This window comes from Lissotriton helveticus, chromosome 11 (genome assembly GCF_964261635.1).
Source record: "Lissotriton helveticus chromosome 11, aLisHel1.1, whole genome shotgun sequence".
Taxonomy (NCBI): Eukaryota; Metazoa; Chordata; class Amphibia; order Caudata; family Salamandridae; genus Lissotriton; species Lissotriton helveticus.
Window position 1 is genome coordinate 1,057,822,105 of NC_136072.1, and position 23,436 is coordinate 1,057,845,540.

At 50.5% G+C, this 23,436-nt stretch overlaps 1 protein-coding gene across 2 annotated transcripts in view; it reads left to right on the plus strand.

Moving 5' to 3' along the window:
- The window catches only part of KNTC1 (kinetochore associated 1), a 913,665-nt gene that overhangs the window by 877,166 nt on the left and 13,063 nt on the right, over positions 1 to 23,436 (plus strand). The window lies entirely within an intron of this gene.

Genomic DNA, 23,436 nt, shown 5'->3' on the forward strand with positions numbered 1-23,436 from the left:
GTGGACCAGGAGGTGTCGATGACGACCAGGAGCTGGGCACGGACTATCCCACGAATGATCTCGCTGCCGGCGGTGACGGCTTACGGATTGGAGTCAACAAGCCTTGGCAAAGGCAACCCACGCAGAAAGGGAAGATTGCTGCTTAATCAGACCAGCAAGGCCTGATGGGCTGCTCCTTTTCAGGGGAGCAGGGGCCAGTCTGGAGCAACCAGAGCAGCGCTGTAAATCAAAGGTTTCGTCGTCACGGAGGCCACTAGCCAACGGGCAAGTGACCGGACAGACGCGTCGAGCAGGAAAATGCAGAAGGGCCCCACGCAGAACTCGTGGAGGGCTGATCTTCGGTGCAGTTGGTGCTCGGAGCTGGGGCTTCTCAATCCCCAATGCACAACTACGAGGGTGCCTCAGAAGTTGCACGGAAAGCAATTAGCTGGCTTTCCAAGATGGCCGCTCTCTCGTCGCCTCCACGGGTCTCAGCTCTGCTGTGACTGTGGATCGGGCTGTTGGAAGTCTGGAAGTCCGGGTCCTGTCAGGCTCTGTGCTCGGGCTCCGGCGGGAGCGCAAACAAAGCAAACCGTTGATCGCTTGATGGTGCCTGCTTGTGCAGGGTGGTCACTCTTTGACCACAAGGGAGATTCTTCAGTCGTCTTCTTGCAAAGTAGATAGTCGAAGGTCCAGAGTTTTGTATCAGAGTTTCAGTCAGGATAAATCTAAAGTCTTGGGACTCAGCTCCTACCTATATACCAAATTTAGGGGCTGGATTACCTGCTAGGTCCCTCCTATCGGTGGGACCCAGGAAGGGGGTGGTTACACCCCTTTCCCTCTGTCCAGTTTCGCGCCAGAGCTGGGGCTGGAGTGCCCCAGCACCGGTTTGAGCTGGACTATGCATGGGACATCTTGTGTGCCCCAGGCAGTGTCTCATTTCATTCAGCCCTCCCTGCCCCAATACACTATAGCCAGTCTAGGGTGGTGCTAGCACCTACCAAGACAGGAAACCTATTGTCCAAGCCTCCCTCGCTGGAAGGACTCCCAGCAGCAGGAGGTCAGACTTGTGTCTGTGGCGGCAGCATCCATTTTGTGATGCTGAGGCTCTGGTTCACTTTAACCGGGATTAGTAGGAACAACATGTCTTCTCCCTCTAGAAGGGTGGAATGCTACCCCCGTCGCCAGAACCTGGCGAGGGGGTAGTATTCCAAAGCGTATGACACCTTACACGACATGTTTTGATAAAGCCAAATCAAAGATAGCATTTAACCGTGACGTTCATAATGCACTTAAGAGTATATGGTATGGCTATAGCATAGAACAGCTATAAGGACATGGTTCTGAAAGCTGCAGTCAGGCTCGGCTCATGCTAGAGCACCATCTCACATAAAACCAAGCACTCCTTCTTCAGGATTGTTAAGCCCGCCCTAGGAGTGACTTATAGGTGCATATGTGTCTATGTATAAGGGTAGGTATAGGAATACTATACCTAAGCAAGGGGTGATTACATGACCTTGCCCCAGCTGAGTGATCAGCCAGTTGTGTCAGTTTGGATGGCCAGCCAGGAGTGGCAAAAGATATGCTGCAGCCCCTGGTAGGCCTTGGGTGCACCTATGCCCTGGGTACCTATAGTACACTGTACAGGGACTCACAAGTGTGACCCAATATCCAATTAGGTATGTACCTAAGGTACATGGATCCCAGGCCAACTAAGTCAAAAACCAGCTAAACACAAGTCAAAAAAATCTGGGGTAACCATAGTCAGGTATCCACCTTCCTACACTCCCCTCCGTTCCAACACGGGCTTGCCCGTTGCGTGGAGAGAGGTAGATCTGACGGAAGTGATCAGGGGCAGTTCCGGGTCCAGAAGACACTTCGGCAGTTCCGGGTCCACAAGATACTTCCGGTTTTGACCGGAAACGAGGTTGGCGCTCTAGCTGGTCGAGCAGCCTTCATTATTTAACCTGGGGCCTAACATGACACGCAGCAGACGCGCGCCTACGGCAAGCCCGTCCGTGCCTTTCCGTCGCCAGGATTCAGGACCCCTGGTCATTTTAACCCTGATAACCCAGATATCTCCTTCCGATCTATACCCATGCTCACCTATACTAGCAAACTTGCTTGAACTCAGACCGGCCACCCTGAGATGTCACCTCGGAAACTGCCCAGAAGGGCCTTTTTCATGCAAAATGTGTAAGTACCAGTCCAGTTCTTTACAAGACATTAAAACTACACCTAACTCTACTACTACTAGACTACCTCTTACCTCTGAGTCAGGGCCCCATATGAACCTCTCGGCCAACTCACCCAACCATACTACATGGAATGGCCTCCTAGCAAATGTTAGATCTCTCCCCAGACATGCCACTGCCATCTGGGATCTCTTTAAGACAATAACCCAGACTTTGGGTTTCTCACGGAAACATGGATCAAACCCTCAGCGGTTCCAGCGATCGCTCTAGCTCTCCCTCCCGGCTTTTGAATTCAAAGGCTGGATAGGCTAGAGCGAGCGGGCGGAGGTATAGCTATAATTCATAAAGAGCAGATATCAGTTATCATACTCGATCAGCTCTGCTCAGAATTATTCAAATGTCTTATTTTTAAACTTGATCTACATCCCCAACATAGTTGGAAAGGAGCCCTGCTTTACCGGCCCACAGGCCCAATACACGACTTTAATAGTCGCCTCTTAGAATTTATCTCCCCTCCCCATATTGTTGCTACCCGCAATTTCCTACTCCTAGGCAATTTTAATATACACAGCGAGGACTTAAATAACCAAGACGCAATTACCTGTCTAGAGGACTTGGCTTCCCATGGGCTCCTCAAACTCAACAAAGACCCCACTCACCTAGCAGGGCACACCCTTGATCTTATTCTTTCTAACTCTCAATACATTGAATATAGGGATACTCTCCCTCTTACTTGGTCAGATCACTCTTTAATAAACTTCCATCTGACAAGCCCCTCCATCATATCTTCCCCCATACCCCCCACAGATACATGGTACAGACCCTGGCATAAAATCAAAACTCATCACCTTGCCTCCCCTTTTTTGACATGGGACAATGTCGAACAACAACTACGCCATTTTAATAACATCATTTCCTGTGTCCTGGATGAAGCTGCACCTCTAGAACCGGCTACTCACACCCACAAAACCTCTACTTCTACTACTGAATGGTACTCCCCAGCCCTACGTACCGAAAAGAGGGGGTGCAAAAAACTGGAACGCACCTGGCAACTCTCCCATCTAGAACTAGACAAAACTAGATACAAAAGCGCCTTAGCAGCTTATCACAGTAACATTAAAACAGCACGCAAAATCCACATTACTCAGCAATAGGAGCAGGCTGGATCCAACTCCAGGGAACTATTTAAAATAGTGAAGGCCTATTCTATCTCATCGGCATGTGACACCGCGGAATCCCCCTCGCAGTCACTATGCAATGATGTTGCAGCACATTTCACTCTTAAAATTGACTCCATCTACCAGAAAATTATCACAGCCAACACCCTTTCCCTTCCCTCCACGGTCAACCCTCCTGATACACACACCACATCTGCCCACCTCCACACATTCCCCCAGCTTCAACTGATGGAAGTCATATCCCTTCTAGAGACTATGAAATCAGGCTCACCTATGGATAACATCCCTGCCAGGATTTCTGCTAAATTTGCGGAACAATTGGCTCTCCCCATTTGTTCTATTCTTAACTGTTCTGTCGGCGAGGGTCACCTCCCCCGGCTTGGAAGGATGCTCAAATAAAACCTATACGCAAAGACACCAAGATCCCTACCACTGAAATCAGTGATTATCGACCCATATCTCTTCTACCCCTACAGTCTAAGCTCATTGAGAAACACATCAATAGACACCTGTCAGATTATTTGGAGACACACCAACTTCTAGATATTTCTCAATCAGGGTTTCGGGCTAAACATAGCACCGAATCCGCCCTTATTGAGGTCACTGACAACATACGCATGGCTGCTGACAATGGTCAGGCAGCACTCTGGGTGCTGCTTGACTTGTCAGCAGCGTTCGACGCTGTCTGCCATCACATCCTTCTGGAAAGACTCCAAGACTTAGGCATTCGGGGGTTAGCACTGAAGTGGATCACCAACTTTCTGACAGATAGAACACAGTCACAATGGGGTCTTTTACATCTGCCACTACCAAGGTGAGCAAGGGGGTCCCGCAGGGCTCCTGCCTAAGCCTCTTTAATATTTATGTCACCCACCTGGCCAGACTCATGAGATCCTTGGGATTCACTCCAATTTCATATGCTGACGACACTCCGCTCCTTCTAACATTTGATAAAAACACACCCAACATCGAACTTTTGTTCTCTGAAGGCATGAAATCAATCGCTGCCTGGATGAGTAACAACTATTTACAACTTAATGGGGGCAAATCTGAAATCATGTTGTTTGGAGGAGCTGCCACTTATCGGTCACCTACATGGTGGCCGAAAGAGCTGGGAACCACCCCTACTCCCAAAGAAGTGGTTAGGAACTTGGGTGTCAGGATTGATCATAGACTCACCCATAACACACATGCCAATACTACTGCAGGTTCCTGCTACTATATTCTTGGCCTCCTTAGAAGGATTTTCCCCCTCCTACCTTCCTCCACAAAAATAAACGCTCATGCAGGCTCTGTTATTGAGTAGGCTTGACTACTGCAACGCCCTGCTGTTTTCAGCCAATGAAAGCACCATTAATAAACTCCAGGTGGTGCAGAATACCGCTACCTGACTCACTATCAATGCTCCATCAAGAACACCCTCTGCACCCCTCCTCAATCAACTCCACTGGCTCCCCATAAAGAAAAGGGTAACATTTAAAATAGGCTGTATTATCTACAAAACTCGTAATGGCAAGGGCCCTTTGTATCTCGCTAACAAGCTCTCCTCCTATATCCCTGCACGAATTCTCAGGTCCAGCACTGAGCACTTGCTCACCATTCCCAGAATCAAAAAGGCACGCAGCGGTGGCAAGGCATTCTCCTATCTTGCCCCCCTATTTTGGAATAACTTGCCTTCCCAGTTACGCTCGGGACTCAATCTGGCCCAATTTAGAAAGATGCTGAAAACCCACCTCTTCTAAATCCTCCCCTTGGCTCTGATTTTCCTCACCGTCCTCAGTGCCGAGATACCCTCATGGGTGATTCAGCGCTATACAAATCAATAAATATCAACTATTAAATGCACTGTGGGTGACTAGGGTCTGGTATATCTTTTTGGTCTCTAGGTCGCCCATAAACACTTTCGCTTCCAGATGACTAAACTCAGTTATAGAGTCAAGGCCCTCCAGGCTAGGAGTAAGCGCGTGTCTGAGCTGGAGGTACCTGAAGAATTGTGACCAGAGCATGCCAAACTCCGCTTGCAGATCGCGAAACGATTTGAGGGAGCCATCGCGCACAACATCGCCCAGGGTGGAAATGCCAATGGCGTACCAACCCCGTAAGCCCTGAAGGGCCGCCGAGCCGGGCAGTTGCCCATTGTGCCACAGGGGGGGTTTCCTCCGTAAGTGTGTTTCACCACCCCATACGCTTCAAAGATTGCCGCCAAATTTGAAAGACTACTTTCGTAGCTAGAGGCAATGCACCACGCATCCCAGCTGAATAAAGTATAGAGTGGAGAGTGGACAGCCCCATCAAGTATCGCTCCACAGCATAGACCCCCTGTCTCCATGCCACCACTCGTTGAGGACTAACAGGTGCGAGGCCTGATAATATGAAAGGATATCTGAGGTCGCCAGACCACCCTAGTAAGTGGAAAGAAAGCACGTACGCCGTGCAACCCGCACCGCTCCTCCCCCCAAAGAAACTGCTCCAGAGTCGAGTTTACCAGCCGGAACCATCTGGGCGCGATCGGGTACGGGTGGTTCTGCAATTGATACAACAGGCGGGGAAGTGCGACCATTTTGAATATTGCCGACCTGCCATAAATCGTCAGTGGCATTCGAACCCATGTCATGATATCCGCCTGCACACGCTCCCAGACCAGCACCACATTCCGCTCCCAGGATACCGCCGGCACATCAGAGGAAAACGCCCAGATATTTAAAGCCCCCCGGCGCAATCTGTAGCATAGACGCCCACGTACCCACTCCAGCCCCAGCACCCAGAGCGTAGACTTACGAGGGTTCATGTACAACCCGGACGCCTCCCCAAATATCCGCATAATACCTGATAGCATCTACTTGGATGCTAAGCTTCCTGCAGCACTTCAATGTAATTTCCATTGAAATGAATGGGCACTCCATGACGAGTTACCCTTGTCATTAGCATCCAAGTGGTTAATACAAGGGCAGACTAACTCAGCCGGCGATGCCTAGTGGATCACGAGTGGCAGTTACACCCAGAGGTGGCACAAGGTCCTTTCTACGCATGGAGAGAACCATGGCTTATTCTATTCTCCACCACCAAGAACGTGCTATGTCAAAAGTTCTGCTTGTTGGAGTTCCCAAGGTTACTCTCTCTCGGAGGTGTGTTTAACCTACTGTAGGACTCTGGGCTCCTGTATGCCATCCAGAGGATAGCTCTTGCTCAGTTTTGAAGACGATCAGGACCGACCGGGCCCAAGTCATCCTAGTGGCTCCTATTTGGGCACGGAGAGTATAGTATCCAGCTCTCTCCCGGGCATGAGTCATATGTCCTCCGATCATACATGGAGGAAAGTACTCAGGAAGTCTTGGATGCTAACCTTCTTTTCATAGTGTAATAGGAGGATTTCATTACAAAGATCAATTTCTTGTATGTGGCTAAAAGACCTTAATACTTAACTTTCCCATGAGGGTCTAAATTAGAGCACCACTTACACTACTGTCTCCAACAATGCTGTCTTATATTTCTAAGTTCTCCTGGAGTACTAGGAAGCTGATAATTTGCTCCCAACAGGGCATTTAACCTTCATAGGGGCTATGTCAAAACTTTTTTGAGGATTTATTCTCCTAGTGTGTCATGGATGTCCCCAAACAAACCTGCCGGTTTCCATCCATGTGGTGCCTGTCACAGGCAGATATCTGTGACAGACCCACACTTACATTGTCTATGGTGCTTGGAGCAGGACCACAACTCCAAGACCTGCGATGACTTCAGTGCCATGAACCTGAAGGCGCTGAGAGATCATTTCCTAAAGCTCTTTGCTGCCAACGCCAGACAACCCTGCAAAAATCCTAGTCACAAGGAACATCTCGCTCCTGTTCAGAGCTACACCCGATGTTCGTCTTCTTGAGTCGTTGAAAAAGTCCCACCGTAAGAAGTAAAAGACATCGAGGAGGTCTCCGACTATGCCACACCCATCTAAATCCTCAGATGAAGTGCGGGAGCTTTGGCACTCCAAGCCTCACTCCTCTGTGGAGGCTGCACCAAGGTCTGCGTGGCTTTGAGACCCATAGAATCATGAGGGGCCCCCACTGGATTCTCGCTGGTGGGTTTGCCCTCTGGCCCTTTAAATCCTTTGCTGGATCTGGAGTGCCACCGACCGCGACCTTCCTCAGCACCCGCTCTAGTACCAACACTCCCAGCGGTGCCATCCCCATCTTCTTTCCCGACAGGGACGGATGGCCATCGCCTGACACTGGCTCAGGCACTGACCGGGACCATGCTCTCTGGGTTGGAGTCCGTGCTTTTTTCATTCTATAGGTCTGGAGAAGAATTCCAATGGGAATGTTCTGAGGACCCTTATGGGTATCAGCATCCCCTAGATGACACAGAGGACAAATGGTATGAGAAATTGGCGGATGACAGTTGGTTAGGCACCTCACCGGACATTGGCTTGGTCTACCCCCGCCCCCTCCACTCCCCCCTATTGTGGCTACATAGGAGGGCGGTAAGGTGGTGCGAAGGGCAGCTGCGGTTTTAGATCTCCATTTGCCCTCAAGGGCAGTCATGACGAACGTCTTGACAGAGGGGATTCAGCTAGGAGCTGCCCTCTCCGAACCCTTATGCCCATTTAATGAAGCCCTTACCAGTGTCCTACTCTGGGCCTGGTCCAATTCCTGTACAGGGGCTACCGTGCACAAGACAATTGCCCATGCCATCTCCCTGCTCCAGGGGCCCCAGTTTCTTCACCCAGCAGCCTACACTGGAGAGCTTGGTGGTCCAAACCTCCACTTCCGAAGTCAACTCTGTTACATTCCATACCACTCCACTTGATAGGGAATTCAAGATGCTGGATACCTTCAGTAAGAGGATGTTCTCTTCCTCCAGCCTAGCACTGTGGTCTGGTAACACCTAGTGCCTCCTGGGCCGATACACCGATAAGATCTGGGACTCAGTTGCGTAAGTTTGCAACTGCTGCCGTTGGTCTCGGAGTTGACCCGAGTCTTGCTGTCGCAGGCAATTTCAGACGGCAGAGATGCAGCAGGGTTCACCATCATCGGAGCTGTTCTGGACACAGTGCAGGTTCGGGCCTATCCTCCAGAGCGGCAAGTCTAGGATATTCAGGCTATGATACCGATGTTGCAGCCTCTATTCTAGTTTTTGGTGAGACTGACTGCTGCTGTTGGGCCTCATGCCCTCCTGCATCCTTTTTGTGACACTGCCTGATGGCATAGGACGGCGCTGTAGTAGGTCCAGAAGTTCCAGCGGGCACAGCATCAGGGGAATCTCTGACGTGGTTCAGTTCTCGGAGGGAACTGCAAAAAACCTGCAGTGATGGCTGACTAACTGCAACTGGGTCGGCGGCAGATCTATATTCCTTCTTCAGCCATAACTGACTCTAGTGACAAATGTATCATTTCTGGGCTGGGCCAGCAATCTGGGAGGTGGAGATCAGAGGACTCTGATGTGAAGCCCTTACTCCGTCAGACATCAACCTGCCAGACCTCCGGGCAATCCAGTTGGCATTGAAAACCTTTCTTCCTTCAGTATGACATAGGGTAGTGCAGGTGTTCATCAACAACAATACAGCTGTGTGGTACTACACCGAACAGGGCGGAATGGAGTTGTGTACCGTTTGTCAGAATGCCATGCTGCTCTGAACATGGTTAGAACATTGAGGCATTTCCCTGGTGGTTAAACAACTGGCGGGCTTTCTGGATATTAGGGCAGGTAAACTCAGCCGTCGATACCTAGTGGATCAAAAATTGCGTCTCCATCTTGAGGAGGCGCAGGGTCGCTTTCAAGAGTGGGGAGGGCCTTGGTTAGATCTGTTAGGCACTGTTAAGAATTCGCAATGTCAGCAGTTTTGTGCACAGAAGTTTCCAAGCAGCTTTTGCTCTGAGACGCTTTTTGCCTTCAGTGTTCCTCTTGGCCTGCACTCCTGGTGTAAAAAGTTGTGAAAAGAATCGGACGTCAGCAAGCTGGGGTGGTACCTATATGGGCACCAGGCGCATCATTTCCAGCGTGGGTGCCAACACTGAGCCAGACAATATCACCTACCGGTTCAGAGGGGTACTGCTTGAAAATTTCCGGATCCAGATTGACACCTGGGGAACATTCTACGGTAAGGAATCTGCGGCTAGATGGTCTCTACCAGATAAGGTGTTACTGAAGGTAAGTAACAAGACAAATGTACTCACTGAGGTCCTTTTGCCATCAGCACAGACTACGGAGCCACTACTCTCCTTCAATGATACTAGTGCTTAATTTGTGAATGAAATAGTGCCGGTGCCCGTAGCTCTCCTCAGAAGCTGGTGGACTGTGCAATTAAAAGTCGGCACACCGAATACCAAGGCCAGTAGTCTTTATTCCACTACCAGGCACTCCTTGACCATTTTTCTCACTCTTGCAGGTTTTTTGCTATCTGTTTGTGACGTTTTGCCTTCTTTTTCTTCCACTGACTTTCCGGGCTGTGTGATATTCCCCCTCTTCAACTCGGGTAACGTTCTTATATACAAAAATGAGTGCTGGCCCCCAATACTAAGTGCCAGTGCCCCTCACCGGCAACCACTGGCTCAAGTTGAGCACCGAGTTATGCCCTTCTGGATCCAGTCATGGTGGAATGGGAGAAGTCATCTTCAGCACCAGCGGTCAACAGACGAGTGGTATGTCGTTATCACCCAGCTCCAGGTGAACTGCCTTTTCTCTCCCATGCAACGCATGAGTCTGGTAATCAAGGTATCTGAAAGAGACACGTTAGTGATAGATTCCTTACCTTAGAATGTCCCCAGGCGTCAGACTGGATCCGGAAAGTTTTGTTAGCAGTACCCCTGCGGTTCAGTAGGTGGCGTCGTGCAGCTGTTGTCCGTCGCTGGCATCGTATGCGCCGAGATGATGTCACAGAGACTACTTAGGCGCCACACATTCGTGCTGACGTTAGTTCTTTCTTTTTCTGCGCCAAGTGCAGGTCCGATTAGAGCACGTACCCTAGTCACTTTTTTACTATCTTTTTTGTGACTTTTTGTCTCTTTTTGGTCTTCTCTGGTGCGTAGGGATGCCTGGGTTTAAGTCCTGTGGGTCTGCCGTCACAATATATCGGTGGCAGACCCCACCGACGTCTGTCTCTACTGCCTGGAGCGCGACCACGACTCCCGGTCCTTTCTGGACTGTCGGGCCATGGCCCGAAGGCCTTGAGGGAGCGGCGCCGGAAGTAGCTTGAAGTTCGGCACTCGTCCCCGCACCGTTCGCGATCCAGGGGCCGTTCTCGTGAGCGCTCGCGGGCCACCATCACTGCTCCTCGGGCTCCAAATCTTCACCCTCGGATACGGGTAAGAGACAACACAAAAAAAAGTCGAAGAAGCGTTGTCGCTCTTCGAGGTCCCCCTGCCGGTCCTCAGATGCGGACGAGGGGGACCGGGGTTCCTCCCCTGCAGCTCCTTCGGAGCCTGAGAGTCACACTGCCTACCCGCCTTACCCGGGACCCTCGGCGACTCCCACACAGGTGCAAGAGTTTCTTGCTGCCATGGACCGCCTGTTTAGGCCTCGGGCTCCTGCCGGCGCGCCTTTGGGCCCCGCGGTCCCGTGTCAGGATCCTGCTGAGCCGTTGACTCCACTGATGACTCTGGCCCCGGCGCCACAGGATCCTGCACCGTTGGCTCCGGCGCCAAGACGTCCTAGGCTGCTGGCCCCAGCGCCACCCTCGGCTTCGCCTTTGGCGACGCAGTGGATGCCATTGGTTCCGCCTGTGCCCCGGTTCCCGGACGGTTTTGTCCCTGCCTGGAATCTGAATTGGGACATGGCGCCGGTTCGGCCGTACCCGGCGCAGTTCCTGACGCCGTGTGTTCCTCCCCGGTCCCTGCCCCGCCACGGTCTGCACCGCACACGGCGGAGGCTGAGGACGACTGGAAGGCATCCGAGGACCCTCTTGCTCGTCAGTGCGACTCCGAGCAGGATAGGGCGGATGATTTGAAAGAGACCGGTTGGCCTCGATATCTCCTCTGACCCGGGGTTTGCCTCTCCCCCGTCCACTATGGAGGAAGGTGCCTTGTATACGGTGGTGCTCGGTCGGGCAGCTGAGGTCCTTAACCTTGATCTCCCTATGGTGGCCCTGAAAATTAATCTCCTTACTGAAGTGCTCCAGTCGGCGTCCACTTCATCGGAGCCACTGCTGCCGTTTAATGACACCCTCACTGATGTCTTGTTGGGCACTTGGTCGCGGCTGGCCACGGGGGTGCCTGTGGATAAGAACGTCGCCATGCGTCATCGCCCGGCGCCGGGTGATCCTGCCTTTCTGACTACTCATCCTAGCCTCATTCAGGCTTCGACGTCCCAGAGTGCTTTTCCCACGGCTCCGCCAGATAAGGACTCTAAAAAGCCGGAGCAGTTCGGCAATCGGTTGTTCTCGTCGGCCAGCTTGAGGCTGCGTCCGGTGAACATTGCATGTCTATTGGGATGCTATTCCCACACGGTGTGGGATACTGTTGCTGAGGTGTTGCCTCAGTGTCCTGAAGAGGTCCAAGCTGTGGCCAAGGGTAAAGACGCGGCTAAATTCGCCATTCGTTGTGGCTTAGATACCGCGGACTCTCTCTGAAGGGAGATTTCCACGACTGTGGCACTTCGTCGTCACGCCTGGTTTAGATCTACAGGGTTCTCCCCGGATGTCCAGAGCATGCTCACGGACATGCGCTTCGATGGCACTCGCCTGTTTGGTTTTAAGGCCGACAGTGCGCTGCAGCGTTTTAAGGACTCTCAAGCTAAAGCCAAATCCTTAGGCCTTTCCGCCACGCGCCCGGCCACATCTGCTTTTCACTCTTTTCATGGGGCGCCCCTCCTCGCTCGTTCGGTCACAAGCCTGTGCAGAACCAAACTCAGCGTGGCGGTGGGCGTGGAGGCCGCTGTGGTGGCTCCGGTGGCCGGCGTGAGGGCTAGTCAACCTCTGCCTCCACGACATCTGCCTCAAAGCCTTCCTAGTCTGAGCTTCGGGGCGCACCCCACGCCAGTGAGTGGCAGGATTCGTCATCACCTTCCCCATTGGCGTTCGGGCACTTCTGACTAGTGGGTGCTGCAACTTGTCTGGAGAAGTTACTCCCTCCCCTTCGAGTCTACCCCCCCGGCCATGCCACCTCAGTTCCACAGCATGTCTGCCCTTCTCCAGCAGGAACTTGCGTCCCTCCTGGCCAAGGGGGCCATTGAGCACGTTCCTGGGACAGAAGTAGGATGTGGTTATTGTTCACACTACTTTCTGGTCCCCAAGAAGGACAAAGTGGGCCTGCGTCCCATTTTGGACCTCCGGAACATCAATCTCTTCCTCCGAAAGGAGAAGTTCAAGATGTTGACTCTGGCTCAGGTCTCGGCTGCCATCGACCCTAGAGACTAGATGGTAGCGTTGGACTTGCAGGAGGCATATTTTCACATTCCCGTCCTGCCGGCCCACCGACGCTACCTGCGGTCACGGAAGGACAGGAGCATTTTCAGTTTTCCATGCTCCCCTTTAGCCTTACCTGCGCCCCCGGGTGTTCACAAAGGTGATGGCGGTGGTCGCAGCTCATCTGCGCAGGTCAGGGGTGTCAGTCTGCCCCTACCTCGACGACTGGTTGTTGAAGGCGGGCTCGCCCCCAAACTGTGGTCAGCCACCTTCAGACTACGGCCAACCTCCTGCATCTGCTGGGGTTCTCCATAATGCTCTGAAGTTGCACCTGAGCCCCTCTCAGAAGTTCCCCTTCATCGGAGTGGTTCTGGATTCAACGCTGTTTCGGGTTTATCCTCCCAAGCAGCGAGTCTGGGATATTCAGGCTATGATTCCGATGTTTCAGCCTCTATCCCAGGTTTCAGTCAGGATGACCCTCCGGCTCCTGGGCCTGATGGCCTCCTACATCCTGCTGGTGCAACATGCCAGATGGCTTATGCGGGCACTGCAGTGGGACCTGAAGTTCCAGTGGGCGCAGCATCCGGGCAACCTGTCCGATCACGTCCAGATCTCGGAGGGCACTGCACGACAATTGTAGTGGTGGCTCACGAATCGCAATTGGGTCAATGGCAGATCCATCTCCCTTCCCCAACCGGAGCACACAGTGGTGACGGATGCGTCCCTCCTGGGATGGGGATGCCACTTGGGAGAGGCGGAGATCCGAGGCCTCTGGTCTCTGGCGGAGTCCCAGCTCCATATCCACCTTTTGGAGCTTTGAGTGATCCAACTTGCACTGAATGCATTCCTTCCCTCTGTCCGGGGAAGTGTAGTGCAGATGTTCATGGACAACCCCACCGCCATGTGGTATTGCAACAAACAGGGCGGGATGAGGTGGGGTCGTGGACCCTATGTCAGGAGGCTCTGTGCCTCTGGACATGGCTGCAACATCAAGGCATTACCTTGGTTGTTCAACACCTGGCAGGTTCTCTGAACGCCAGGGCAGACAAACTCAGCCGTCGGTGCTTGATCTTGATGGATCACGAATGGCGTATGAACTCTGACGTGGTGCAAGGTCTCTTTCAGCAGTGGGGAGAGCCTTGGTTAGATCTATTCGCCACCGAAGAGAACACGCCATGTCATCGGTTCTGCGCATTGGAATTTCCAATGCAGCACTCGCTTTGCGATGCTTTTCGTCACGAGTGGAGTTGCGGTCTGTTGTACACCTTTCCGCCTATACCACTTCTGCCCAGAGTACTGAAGAAGATTTGGCGCGACAGGGCCCAAGTCATTCTTGTGGCTCCGGATTGGGCACGAAGATATTGGTATCTAGAGCTACTCAACATGGCGATCGATCCCCTGATCCGACTGCCTCTTAGGGAGGATCTTCTGTCGCAGCAGCAGGGGACGGTCCTCCACCCGAACCTGTCCAGCCTCCACCTCCATGCGTGGAGATTGAGCGGCGACGGTTGACAGCTTTTTCGATCTTCCTCCTGAAGTCTGTGATGTCATTCTGGCAGCTAGGCGTCCCGCCACTAAAACGGTGTACGCCTGCAGGTGCAACAAGTTTGTGGCATGGTGCACAGCTAAAGCTATGGATCCCTGTTCTTCCCCTCTTTCTGAGGTCGTTCTGTTCCTTCTTTCTTTGGACCAGCAGGGCTCTGCTGTGGGCACTGTCAAAGGTTATCTTTCGGCCATCGCTGCCTTTCTGATCAGCCTTTCCTTTTTAAGTCCCCGGTTGTTAACCATTTTCTGAAAGGCTTTAACGCACACATTTCCTCCCATGCCGTTCATCATGCCTCAATGGGACTTAAACCTTTCTTGACATAGGCTCCCTTCGAGCCCCTTTATAATTGTCCTTTCGTCTTCTTACTCTCAAGGCGGCTTTCCTGGTAGCGATCACCTCTGCCAGAAGAGTGAGTGAGCTCCAGGCTCTTTCTTCTAAACCTCCTTCCTTTTCTGTTCATCCGGACAAGGTGGTGTTAAGGACTCGTCCTTCTTTCTTACCAAAGGTTGTCACGCCCTCTCACATCGGGCAGACCATCACTTTGCCCACCTTGTTTCCGCCTACGCATCCTTCGAAAGAGGAAAAGAGGCTCCACCGTCTGGACCCAAAACGTGCATTTTCGTTTTATCTGAAGCGCACACAACAGTTCCGGGTGGATGACCAGCTCTTTGTTGGCTATGTGGGTGCCAAAAAAGGTCAGGCGTGCACAAACGGACCCTCTCTCGGTGGGTCGTTCTCTGCATCACAGCCTGTTACTCGTTGGCTAAGAAGGAGCCTGTGGGGCTGCTTGCCCATTCTACCAGGGCAACAGCAGCCACTACTGCCATGGGATGCGACGTTCCCTTGCAGGACATTTGTCAGGCAGCTATGTGGGCCTCGCTGCACACGTTTACCAAGCATTACTGCCATGACAGTCAAGTCCGGAGAGACTGCTTCTTTGGCCGTTTGGTTCTTCGTGACTTTCTGGTGTAATCTTGCTTGCAGACCCACCACCGGGGTTGGTATTGCTGGGGTATCTATTCTAAGGTGAGGAATCTATCACTAACGTGTCTCCTTCAGATGCACAATTTACTATTTGTGTAACGATATATCTGTACGAGACCACCCATCCTCCCCGTTCTGCGACCTGATTTCTAGGGTTAAGGTCATCCCCTTTCAGGGCCCTAGTTTCATGGCACCAGTGGTCAGTTTCTTGCACAGAACTGACGTCCGCGCGCAAGGGTGGCGCCTAAGTAGTCTGTGATGTCATCTCTGCGCATACAGCCCCAGCGACGGACGTGGAGCCGCACAACGCCACCCACGGACGCGCAGAAGTACTGCTAGCGAAAAAGCTTTCCGGATCAAGTCTGACGCCTGGGGATATTCAGAGGTAAGTAATCTATCACTAAATAATGACTCTTACAGATATATCATTACACAAGTAGTGAGTTCAGGCACACTAAACTTCACCTCTCCATCTTAAGCCTTTGGGAAGATAGGCTGGAAAACATATTTCACAGCCTCCCCTTTCTGTTCTATGGGCAAGATGGCCTTTCAACAGTGAAAAACGAAATGGAGAGTATTGGCACCTGGAATTCTCCCCTGGGCCTCTTCCAGACGGCTGCATGTTTGTCGCTCCAGAAATTAATTAACCACTTCTTTCTGGACAGCCAGATTTGCCAAGAAGGGCATTTCCAACAGGACTTCTTGGATTGAGCCAATTCACAGACCAACCTCCTAATAGGTAGTGCTCTGATATCTTTTCAAATGATGAGAAGTCTGTGACTAGGCGTCTCTATTAGAAAAACAAGTTACTTATGTTATGTAACACTCTTTCAGGTAGATGCTCTATTTAGCTGCAGATTCCAAGGATTGGTAAATTTAATGAAACAGTAGGGGAGGTGGGGAGAGTTTGACACCTGCAAAAAGCCTGTTTCCTCACAATAGGGTATCAAAAGTTTATTGTTCGGCTTGATAAAAGCCATTAATACTCTATTTTGGGTCATATATATATATCAAGGTCACACAACCACACCATTTCCTCACATCAATGTTTTATTTTCATGAAAATGTTTGTTTTTATGTTCAGTCTTGAATCCCATTTAATGATCAATGTATGCCGCTCGTTTGTGTCTCAGTGAACCGTGACTCTGTCCAGAAAACTCACCGTCCGCCTGTCCGCCTGACATTCTGTTGCGGCGATTGGAGGAAGTGGGTATTGTGGGGAAGGCTCTTCAGTGGTTCCGCTCCTTCCTCTCGGACCGGTTTTTCAAGGTAGCTATACCACCTGGCCAGTCCTTGCTTCATCCTTTGGAACTGGGAGTCCCTCAGGGCTCTGCCCTTAGCCCCACCTTATTCAACTTGTATGTGAAGCCGCTGGCTGCTGTCGTCAGGCAATTCGGCCTCACCATGACATCGTATGCCGATGACACGCAGCTGGCGGTGACACTCAGTGGGGACCCTGAGGTGACTGCGCTCAGATTCCGGGCAGGACTTGTAGCTGTGGCTAGCTGGATGCGCAACAACTGCCTACAGCTTAATGCCAAGAAGACCGAGGTCCTGATTGTAGGGAAGCAGGCGGACCTCTGGGGAGATCAGTGGTGGCCTTCCGAACTAGGGGTGACCCCCCTTCCAGCGGCCGAAGTTAAAAATCTGGGGGTCTGGCTGGATTCTAATCTATCTTTTACCAGCCACACGAAGAAGACAGCAGCCACCTGTTATGGTATTTTGCGAGGACTGAGACCAGTCCTCAAATTCTTCGACCCCCCCACTCGGCAACTGGTGGTTCAGGCCTCCATCCTTTCCCGGATTGACTACGGGAGCGCCTTGCTGCTAGGAGTCAACCAGGCGGAGGCTACTAGGCTTCAGAGGGTGCAGAACGCTGCTGCACGGGCCATTGTTGGCATTCCTAGACGTTGTTCGGTTTCGACTGTTCTGACCTCTCTTCACTGGCTTCCGGTCAGACAGAGAATCAAATTCAAGGCTCTCTGTCTGACATTTAAGATTCTGAAGCTTTCTTCTCCCCCCGCCTTGGTGGGCCTCATCTCTTCTTACGTCCCCACGCGGTCCCTCAGATCTGAATCACTCCATTTGGTGAGTAAGCCTAGGTTCAGGCTGAGCAGGATGGGAGGACGTTCCTTCCGTGTTCTGGCGGCTGATCTGTGGAACTCTCTTCCTGTGCACATTCGTGCCCTTAATAGTCTGACTCTTTTTAGACGGGCCATTAAAACCCATTTGTTTTCCCCTGTTATCTGATTTCCCCTCTTTTCAGCCCTGATCTGTTGTGTTGTGTACATGATCTGGCGCCAGGACGCCCCTTTGCTGGGGCAGCTGTTGCGCCTAATAAATGTTATTAACATAACATAACATAACATAAGTCTGAGGAGAGGCGTACTTCGTCAAAAGGCAATAGAAAGGCTACTGCAACAGGGGCTGGGACTGCGAGACCCAGGGTTCCGCGCAGGATCATCGTAGCGCACCTGGAGTCTCTTCCCGCCCCTGCTCCTCCCTGATTGGCTGACCTGCTCTAGAAACTGCTCGCGGCCCCCGCTCCGCGGGTGCTGTTCGTTTGTGTCTCTGTGAACCGTGACTCTGTCCAGAAAACTCACCGTCCGCCTGTATAAGTCTGAGGAGAGGCGTACTTCGTCAAAAGGCAATAGAAAGGCTACTGCAACAGGGGCTGGGACTGCGAGACCCAGGGTTCCGCGCAGGATCATCGTAGCGCACCTGGAGTCTCTTCCCGCCCCTGCTCCTCCCTGATTGGCTGACCTGCTCTAGAAACTGCTCGCGGCCCCCGCACCGCGGGAGCCGCTCGTTTGTGTCTCAGTGAACCGTGACTCTGTCCAGAAAACTCACCGTCCGCCTGTATAAGTCTGAGGAGAGGCGTACTTCGTCAAAAGGCAATAGAAAGGCTACTGCAACAGGGGCTGGGACTGCGAGACCCAGGGTTCCGCGCAGGATCATCGTAGCGCACCTGGAGTCTCTTCCCGCCCCTGCTCCTCCCTGATTGGCTGACCTGCTCTAGAAACTGCTCGCGGCCCCCGCTCCGCGGGTGCTGCTCGTTTGTGTCTCAGTGAACCGTGACTCTGTCCAGAAAACTCACCGTCCGCCTGTATAAGTCTGAGGAGAGGCGTACTTCGTCAAAAGGCAATAGAAAGGCTACTGCAACAGGGGCTGGGACTGCGAGACCCAGGGTTCCGCGCAGGATCATCGTAGCGCACCTGGAGTCTCTTCCCGCCCCTGCTCCTCCCTGATTGGCTGACCTGCTCTAGAAACTGCTCGCGGCCCCCGCTCCGCGGGTGCTGCTCGTTTGTGTCTCAGTGAACCGTGACTCTGTCCAGAAAACTCACCGTCCGCCTGTATAAGTCTGAGGAGAGGCGTACTTCGTCAAAAGGCAATAGAAAGGCTACTGCAACAGGGGCTGGGACTGCGAGACCCAGGGTTCCGCGCAGGATCATCGTAGCGCACCTGGAGTCTCTTCCCGCCCCTTGCTCCTCCTACAAAAACGTACCACTGACGCATAGCGGGACGCGTGTGCGGGACGCCAGACGAAGCCCGGACAAAGGGCGGACAGTCTAAGACAGTCCAAGACTGGCCACGACTGGACTGGGCCAGGAATCCATCATCTTCAGTGCTGTGAGTTACTTGCTTTTTCGGCCAGCTGCTATTAACTGTCTAAGTGCCTAAAACCAAAAATCTTGCTATTGGTAACAATTTTACATCTTGCCATATCGTATTAGGCTTGAGTGGCTCCTACATGTCGAGACAGAAGACCCCCATCACTCCTGCCAACACCATGGACAATTATTTAGTCCAAGTGGTGGCAAAAATCAACAATGTACGGAGGTCTTCCCTGGGGCTCAGTGACTCTCCACCATGTGCTCAACTAGAAAACCTTGGTTCAACTCAATTGGACTCTGACGAAATAAATGTCATAGATCTGCATGCGGACGAGACCAATGATTGTTTAGTGTTAAATGTTTCTACAACATCTATTGTTGCACAACTAGACTCAAATGTCGACCTATTAATTGGGGATGAGTTAAACATGTCCTGTAATGAGTCAGGGATAGATAAGGAGAGCATCTCTCCCCCAATGCCTGTACCCGCACCAAGAGCAACAAGAGGGTCCACAAAAGTCCCCCCCAAAAGAGAAGGACTTCAGTCTAGTAGGAACAAACCAACAAACCCCCCTAGAAATAAACACAAGAGTGTCTCAGAAGGGATAAGGGAGGAAGGGAATGGCAATACAGGATGGGAACGATATGTTATCAAGTAAGTTTATGGGCATGTTAGAATCTAAGATATCTCGGCTAATCAAACCCCTCATATCCAAAATAGACCATCTAACTGATAAAGTTAACAAACTGGAGACCCTTCTAAAAACAACAAATGATAGCGTGGGAGAGATACCGAATTTGGTATTAAGTAAAATTGATGAAAAACAAGTGATGGGAAATACAATAGGGGGAAACATCTCTGGGGGAATAGAAGATATTCCAGCTCCTATTCAGTCAACTAGTACTAGATCTAGTAATGACCCCAGCAACTATATAGCCTCAGATCCTCCTACAGTTCAAGGGAATATTATATCCCCTGATTCTAATACTGAAACAAGTCCCATGGAGCTTATTGTAGAAGCTTCACCATTGATATTAGTACTTGCTAATGTCCCACCACTGAAAACAGGTCAGAGTGAGTCGCCAGATTCCCTATTAAATAAAGCTTCGCAGTGGTTGAGTAATAACATGCACATATCTCCCTGGGGAAAAGAAAAGCTTTTAGAAGACTTGCTATCAGCGAGACGGGTAAAGTGGATAGGGACTAAACCGGAGAAATTTGCAGGTGACTGTGTGGTATTAAACCTTAAGGGCCCTGAGGTATTACCGGACATTTTGCACAATATTTTCCCTCCACAACGCAGAACGGCAGAAGTAATTCCACTTATGTTGGATTTTTTCTACACCAGAAGAGGACTTGTAGCCAAGCCAAGCATATTGAGAACCAAGTGGTCAGTAGTTGGAAATAGAAGGGCTAGGGGTGGCATTACCTGTGACTGGGGACTAAATTTGGTAAACCGTTACTCGGCTTTATCCGATTTAAACGAATGCGACTGACTCGCAAGTTGTGAATCTGCCTCTCCCAAAAAGCAGATAATCCTAAATAATGGAAAGGCAGAAAATATGAGATGTACACAGCTGAGCAATCAGAAAATAGGCCCTAGGGAACCCCAAATTTTTGTTCATGGAGAGATAAAGGCAGATTTAGAGGGTTTAAACAGAGTTAGAGAGGCAGAAGAAAGCAAAGCAATATTGACGGATGGAGAAATATTAACTGCTGAACGCGAAGTATTTGTAAATAATGCTGAGAAGTGCCAGGCGTTGCAATACCAAGAGACACCATCACTGTCCCTTGTCTCATGGAACATAGCAGGCTTAGCAAATAAAATAACTACACCAGAGTGGGTGGATTTCATTGACCAATATGATATAATTATGCTGCAAGAAACCTGGTCATTGACCCCAACTTTTCGACAGGGGTATCTAAACTTCCATATGCCAGCAACCAGAAATCGTTTGGGACTTCCCTCAGGAGGCTTGTTAATTTGGATACGTCAGTCATTGAACTGTTCCATAAAACAAAGATCTGTACCTTCTAATGATATCATAGCACTTGATATCAGTTGGGAAAATGGCCATGAACTTGTCTTGTATAATGTCTATGCCAGGGGAGTTGGTAGTGGTAAATCCTCAGAGGCTGTAACAATTCTAGAGCAGAACATTGAAATGATAACAGCAAAATCCCATGTAATAGTAGGTGGGGATTTTAACGCCACCTTTGAACCCTTAGGTGAAGAGGATAGGATTTTGTCTGAGGAGGATGTCAAGTGGGGTATACCCCAGCTAGAGGTGCCTGTTATTAAAAAATGGAGCGCGGTGGCAATCCAGCTAAAGAGTCTCTGTTTAGCAAAAGGCTTAAGAGCAGTAAACGGGCGCTCGCCCTCTGACCTAGAAGGGAATAATACGTTTGATAATGGTCGAGCAGCTAGTAGAATTGACTATTTACTGTTGGATGTAAGGGCCTGGAACAAAATGGTAGATATGGTCGTGGAAAAGAGACTAGAAAGTGACCACAACCCTCTATGCCTGACTCTTCACCCCTATAATGAGAGTACAGAGCCTACCAATAAAAATGAAATGGTCACGCAAGATGTCGTTTGTTCGAATAACCAACGACATCTGAAATGGAGAATGCTATTAGAAGATGCAGCAAAATTTGAGATTCTCAAAAAAATAGTAGTCGATGAAGTAAACAACATTAAGTCCCATTGTGGGAAGCCTAATTTCCAAGATTATATGATGGAGGCCCATAAAAACCTCTTTTGTAATATTCAGAGCTTTTTCATCAAAATAGTAGATTCTAATAAAACTAAAAAGGAACAACCAAGTCATGGATGGTATGACAAGAGTTGTAGGCTGGCACGGCTCAACCTAAGTAAAGAATTGAGAACAGGCAATGCCATAGCAGTTAGGAGGGCTAGGGACAATTATAGACTGACTCAGAAACAGGCCAGGAAGCGCTGGGATGAAGAATGCTGGCAAGACTTGAAGGAGGCCTGTGCTGCCAAGGACTCTAAGCGATTCTGGTCCTTGGTAAAATGGGAAAGGGGAGGGATAGCTGCTCAGCCACAAAACCACGTTGCTAAAAACAAATGGACTGAGTTTTTCCAACCACAGTATGCACGAAATCTAGCCTACATCTCCATTAAACCCCCACCATCTGTCTTTTTCAAACACCAAATATTTAACGAAAAGGACGTTAGTAAAGCATTGGATTGTATAGCGGGGGGAAAAGCCCCGGGTATGGATGGAATCCCGGCTGATATATTCTTATCGGATCGGAAATCCTGGTGTACCTACTTTGAAATGTTGGCCAATGCAGTGGCGATGGGAGGAGAGGTACCTGCATCATGGAAGGGAGCAGAAATCGTCCCCATATTTAAAAAAGGGGACAAAACTCTAGCTAAAAATTATAGACCCATCAGTCTAATTGACACAGCCCAAAAACTGATGGGGCGCCTAGTCCAGAACAAACTGCAGCAATGGATTGATGAAAGGAACATACTGTCACCCTACCAGGCAGGGTTTCGCCCCCTGACTAGTAGTGTTGACCAAGTCCTATACTTCATAGCCATCTATTGGAGAAATGTCACACTAAAAAAGGGGTCATTGTATGCCGTTTTTGTGGACCTAAAAGCAGCGTTTGATCTGGTCCCTAGAGAAAAATTGTGGCAGACCCTGGCCGATGTAGGATTAAGCCAGGAACTTCTTACCCTCCTAGTCCGCCTCCATGAAAATAATTTTGCTAAAATTAGGTGGGGCAAGCAGGGAGAAGTCACAGACCCGTTTCCAGTAGAACGAGGAGTAAGGCAAGGATGTGTCCTAGCACCAACACTATTTTCAATTTATATAAATGGCATAGTTGACCATCTAAAGAAACTTTCGAGTGACGCCCCAATTATAGCAGGCTCCCGCGTTCCCGTCCTTATGTTTGCGGACGACACGCTTTTACTTTCACGCACGCCGAGCGGTCTCCAAAAAGTGGTTGATGCCTTTGGAGAATTTTGTGATAATAGGGGCCTTGAACTGAATACCACAAAAACTAAATTCATGTGCCTAAATCAACATTCCACTTTTAAAGGTGTAATAAAATATAAAGGTACTCCCCTAGAGAAAGTGGACGCTTTTTCTTACCTAGGCATCATCCTACAGGGAAATATGAAGTGGAAATCGCACATAAACACGACAGTTTTGAAGTTCAGCCAGCTTGCAGGCGCAGTTGCTTTAAAACACCGAGCCTCGCTAACTAAGCCGGTAAATTGTGCACTTGAAATCTACAACATGAAAGTATTAGGCGCTTGTCTATATGGATCTGAATTATGGGGGTTTTCAAACTTGGGAGAGCTGGGACGCGCAGAAAACAGATTCTTGCGAGGGCTTGTAACGGTCCCCCAAAGCACACCCACAACTCCACTGAAACTGGACCTTGGCAGGAAAAACATTGAGGATATTGCCAGGCTACGGCCACTCTTATATTGGAGACGCCTGATGGTGACTCCAGAGCTAAATCATTATGCTTCAGCTTTGGCAGATGTTGAGTTCGATCGTTTTCATTGTATTGAATGGCTAAAAGAACTACGGGGACTTCTTGTAAAGTTAAAACTGGAACATT